The sequence below is a fragment of the Protobothrops mucrosquamatus genome, unplaced genomic scaffold (assembly GCF_001527695.2).
Source record: "Protobothrops mucrosquamatus isolate PMUCROS unplaced genomic scaffold, P.Mucros_1.0 scaffold4266, whole genome shotgun sequence".
In the NCBI taxonomy this organism is placed as follows: domain Eukaryota; kingdom Metazoa; phylum Chordata; class Lepidosauria; order Squamata; family Viperidae; genus Protobothrops; species Protobothrops mucrosquamatus.
The window spans coordinates 37,249-42,631 of record NW_015390184.1 but is presented as its reverse complement, the minus strand read 5'-3'; the positions used below and the strand labels follow the sequence as shown (position 1 = coordinate 42,631).

Sequence of the window (5,383 nt, the reverse complement as noted above, 5' to 3'; positions counted from 1 at the left end):
TCGACAATTGTTAAGTCCGGGGTGTTATGTTGCAGGTGCTTGTCTGTTTGAATTCTGAAGTCCCAGAGCAGTTTAACTTTATCATTTTCTATGACTTTCTCTATTTTATGATCCCACTAGAGAAAGTCATAGAAAATGATAAAATTAAACTGCTCTGCGACTTCATAATTCAAATATNTGAGCCAGCTTGGGGAACCATGGGCCTTTTATGACTTGAGGACTTCAACTCCCAGAATTCCTGAGCCAGCATGGGGGAACTATGGCCCCTTCATGACTGGTGGACTTCAACTCCCAGAATTCCTGAGCCAGCATGGCTCAGCTTGGAAACTTCTCCCTTTCCCCTCAGCATGGCTGGCTCAGGAATTCTGGGAGTTGAAATCCACCAGTCATAAAAGAGCCAAGGTTGCCTACCCCTGGTCAAAGAATACCTGTATATTCAGGTCTGAACAGTCCAGATAGAAAAAAAGGAAGACACTCTAGTCTACTCACTGTAGCCCATCAGCTCTCCCCCGGGGGCTTCTGCCACAATGAAGTACTCTGGCCAGTGAGCCAAGTACTGCAAGTAAAATGGAATTCCATACTATGAAGGGTTTTATGTTAAGGAAAGTTCATCTCGACCAATGGGGCATTCAAGAAGAAACTATGCATCACCAAAAAACAAAACATGAACAACCTGCCTGCAGAAGCCGTGAATGCTCCAACACTGGAAGGTTTTAAGAAGAGACTGGACAGCCATTTGTCTGAAATGGTGTAGGGTTCCCTGCCTGAGTAAGGGGTTGGACTAGATGACCTCCAAGGTCCCTTCCAACATTATTATTATTGAGGATCATCGCATAGTCAGCCAGATGTTCAGACTGGATTTGGCATTTTTGTCTACCTATCGAGTCCTTACCAAGGACCTGGGATAGGCAGATGTGGATGTTTGATGGTATTACGGATCTCGTCACAGGATGGAAGCGGTTCCTAGTAAGGCCGCCTTTTGCAATTGACAAATGGCGAATTTGTCAATGCTGATGATGGTGTCCAAGTGGTGCTCCAGTTGTTTTGGGATTGCACCCAAGGCGCCTATTACTATTGGTACTACCCTTGCTTGCCTTTGCCACAGTCTTTCTATTTCTATTTGTAGGTCTTTGTATTTTGTTATATTCTCCAGTTCTTTCTCATCTATTCTGCTGTCTCCAGGCACTGCCACGTCCACTACCCAGACTTTTTTGTCTTTCTTATCGACAATTGTTAAGTCCGGGGTGTTATGTGGCAGGTGCTTGTCTGTTTGAATTCTGAAGTTCCAGAGCAGTTTAATTTTATCATTTTCTATGACTTTCTCTATTTTATGATCCCACTAGAGAAAGTCATAGAAAATGATAAAATTAAACTGCTCTGCGACTTCATAATTCAAATATTATTACTGATCATCGCACAGTCAGTCAGATGTTCAGACTGGATTTGGCATTTTGTCTACCTATCGAGTCCTTACCCAGGACCTGGGATAGGCAGATGTGGATGTTTGATGGTATTACAGATATCGTCGCAGGATGGAAGCAGTTCCTAGTAAGGCCACATTATTATTATTATTATTATTATTATTATTATTATTGTTGTTGTTGTTGTTGTTGTTGTTGTTGTTGTTGTTGTTATAGAATCACTCCACAACTCCACTAGTTTTGCTTCTTAGCAACACCCTCGTGATCAATCTATGAAAGAAGCCATCACATTCCAGAATGTTAAATATATTCTTCCGGGTAGGAAACTACAGACTAAGTTGCTGTTGTTCCCATAGTGGGTGGGCTTCTTCCATGATTTCTCTATTATCTTCCCACAATCAAAACCCACTTGCACGCTGTTGGGGAGTCACTGCAACTCCCAAGCAAGAACCTTCCAGGGGCGAACACATAATGTACGCAAAGATCCCAGCTAGGAACATTAATGTCTTCAACCCGAAGTTTTAAAAAGATACAGTCTCCGTCAGGGGATCCAAGTTGCTGTGGAAAACAAGAACAAAGATATAAATTAGAAGGACCAGGGGGAACACGATAGCAGCATTCCAGTATTTGAGGGGCTGCCCCAAAGAAGAGGAGGATCAACCTATTCTCCAAAGCGCCTGAGGGCAGGACAAGAAGCAACAGATGGAAACTGACCAAGGAGAGAAGCAACCTGGAACTAAGGAGAAACTTCCTGACAGTTAGAACAATTAACCAGCGGAACAACCTGCCTCCAGAAGCGGTGAATGCTCCAACACTGGAAGTTTTTAAGAAGAGACAGGACAGCCATTTGTCCGAAATGGTGTAGGGCAGTGATGGCGAACCTTTTAGAGACCGAGTGCCCAAACTGGAACCCCAAACCCACTTATTTATTGCCGGGTGCCAGGTGGGTGTGGCCCACTGGGTGGGCGTGGCTGTGGTGGTCATGGCAGACTGGGTGGGTGTGGCCAAGGTGGGCTTGGTCACCTCGATGTTGCTCATGGGGAGGGACGCCTGTGGGGGCCAGGCAGGGTTGGGGGAGATCCAGGGAGTCTCTGGTAGGTGGGGTGGTGGGTAGGAGGCTCGTCCTGCGAGGTGAGGCGAGGCAGGGTGGGGGTGCCATTATCTCAGGGCAAGGCAAGACAGGGGCCGGGGCAGCTGCTGCCTGACACCATCGGTCCCTGCACACAGAGGCCAGTGAGCGCATGGGGGCTGACAGTGTCCGTCAGCAGCCATAGCCTGCCGGTCCCTTGACCGTCGCACTCTGGGGCTCCGCAGCCCGCCACCAGCAATTCAGAGAAGTGCCCACAGAGAGGGCTCTGAGTGCCACCTCTGGCACGCGTGCCATAGGTTCGCCACCACTGGTGTAGGGTTTCCTGCCTGAGCAGGGGGTTGGACTAGATGACCTCCAAGGTCCCTTCTAACTTCTTTATTATTATTATGAAAACAAGGTAAGTCCAGTTCTCTCTTGAAAAAAGCGCTGGAATTGGGTATGTCTAGTTTAAGGAAGAGAAGGACGAGGGGAGACACGATAGCAGTGCTCCAATATCTAAGGGGCTGCCTCCAAAAAGAGGGAGTCAAGCTCTTCTCCAAAGCCCCTGAAGGCAGGACCCGAAGCAACGGGTGGAAACTAACCAAGGAGAGAAGCAATCTAGAACTAAGGAGAAACTTCCTGACAGTGAGAACAATTAACCAGTGGAACAACCTGCCTCCAGAAGCAGTGAATGCTCCAACACTGGAAGTTTTTAAGAAGAGACTGGACAGCCATTTGTCCGAAATAGTATATAGGGTTTCCTGCCTGAGCAGGGGGTTGGACTCAATGACCTCCAAGGTCCCTTCCAGCTCTATTCTGATCGATTGATTGAAATATTGAGAGAAGGACAAGGGCCATTAAAACTGAACATTTCTTAGCCCGGTTCTTCCAAGCCACAGAAAAATTCCCAGACTTTAACTGCCATTTTCGCCAACGTCACAGCGACGGAAAGCAAATTCCAGCCCGCCAGATTTGAGTGACAGAACACTTTAGCCCTTCTGAGCAGCAGGTTCACCAATTACGGGTAGCCCTCTACTTACGACAATTGACCTCAAAACTTCTGCTGCTAACATTATCAAAGAATAAGCTAATACAGTGATGGCAAACCATTTAGAGACCGAGTGCCCAAACTGCAACCCAGAACCCGCTTATGCATCGTCGGGTGCCGGGTGGGTGTGGCCCATTGGGTGGGTGTGGCCAATTGGGGTGGCTGTGGCCCATTGGGTGGACGTGGCTGCGGTGGTAACGGCAGACTGGGTGGGACTAAAAAGTTCAATCAATCAATTCCAACTTTGCAAGATCTTTTTTTTCTCCACAAGAAGTTGAAATTGACTGATTGATTGAACCTTTTTTTTTTTTTTTGCACATGGCAGCGGAAGCCTAAAGTGAAAAGGTTTTATAAAACCCAGCTGAAGGCCTGGGATTGGGGCGACGGCGCGTGTGCCCACAGAGAGGGCTTTGAGTGCCGCCTCTGGCACTGGTGCCATAGGTTCGCCACCACTGAGCTAATATGTCCTCTTTTTTACACACACACACACACACACGTCTGTGTCTGTCTGTCTATGTGTATATATATTCATTTAGTGACGTTCAAAGTTGAAACAGCACTGAAAAAAGGGACTTGGCCATTTTTCACAGTTACCATTTCTGCAGCATCCCCCTGATCATGGGACCAAAATTCAGATGCTTGGCTATTGGCTCACATGTATGACCACTGCTGTGTCCCACGGTCACGTGATCACCTTTTGGCAAGCAAAGTCAGTGGGGGAAACCAGATTCACTTAACAGCCGGATTGTTAGCTTATCAATTGCAGCGATTCACTTAACAACTGTAGCAGGGAAGGTCGTAAAACGGGGCGACACCTGCTTAACAAATGTCTCCCTTAACAACTGAACATTTGGGGCTCAATTGTGGTCGTAGGTCGAGGGCTACCTGTATTGTACGTTATATGATATATATATACCTATTATAAAGCTAAAAATTCGACTCTTGGGTAAATCCATGATAAAACCAATAAATATCGATCACCAAGAGGAAAGCAATAAATAGTAAAAAATTTAATGAGCCAAGCTTTCATTGGGCCCACCCAACATCATCAGGGCTGATGATGTTGGGTGGGCCCAATGAAAGCTTGGCTCATTAAATTTTTTACTATTTATTGCTTTCCTCTTGGTGATCGATATTTATTGGTTTTATCATATACCTATTATTCTCAGAGATGTCCCTCTGATATTTGACCTTATGAAAAGGCAAGCCGAATCGGAGCCAGTTGGGATGTGGATAGGAGACCACCAAGAAATCCAGACCACCTCAAGAAATACACACCCACCCTGAAAGGGAGGACCCAAGCAGGCCTCCTTCGGCAGCCACGGCTTTGGCATCAGCTGCCGAGTCCTTACAAGTCACCTGCTCAACTGGGGAGTTGCTGGAGAGGTCACCACCAGGTGATGCCAGATTGGGCCAGGCTGGGATGGGGAGCCGGGCTGGGAAGCGGGGAAACACCGAAGCAGCAGCCAGGGGAGGCTCGAGGGCTCCATACGCAGGAATAAGGAAAGAGAAACGGGGGGCCAGCACGTGATCGGCGGGAAAGGGGCCCTTGAGGTCATTTAGTCCACCCCCCCCGCTGAACGCGGGACCAGCTTTGCGCCCCCCCCGCGCCTTCCAACCCCTCCTCCGTGGGCTCTGCTCAGAACCCCCCTCCCCAGGCGCGGCCCCCTCCCTTCTCCCAGTTCCGCAGCAAGGGGGGGACCCTCGAGGTCATGGAGACCACCCCTCGCCCGGCGCAGGGCCCGGGGCCTCACATGTTGTTGAAGCGGAAGAGGTCGTTGCAAGTGAACGCCCGCAGAGAAGTCATGCCTGTCTCCAGGGCAGCCGACCCGGAAGCCGCCGCTC

The 5,383-nt window shown here is 48.5% G+C and overlaps 1 long non-coding RNA gene across 1 annotated transcript; it reads right to left on the bottom strand.

Annotated features, from left to right (window-relative positions):
- Positions 1-495: 495 nt before the first annotated feature.
- LOC107298770 lies at positions 496-5,383 on the bottom strand. The gene is made up of 3 exons (XR_001549162.1): positions 5,293-5,383; positions 1,955-1,979; positions 496-580 (listed from the first exon to the last, which is right to left on the bottom strand). It is a non-coding gene; the product is annotated as an uncharacterized LOC107298770 (long non-coding RNA).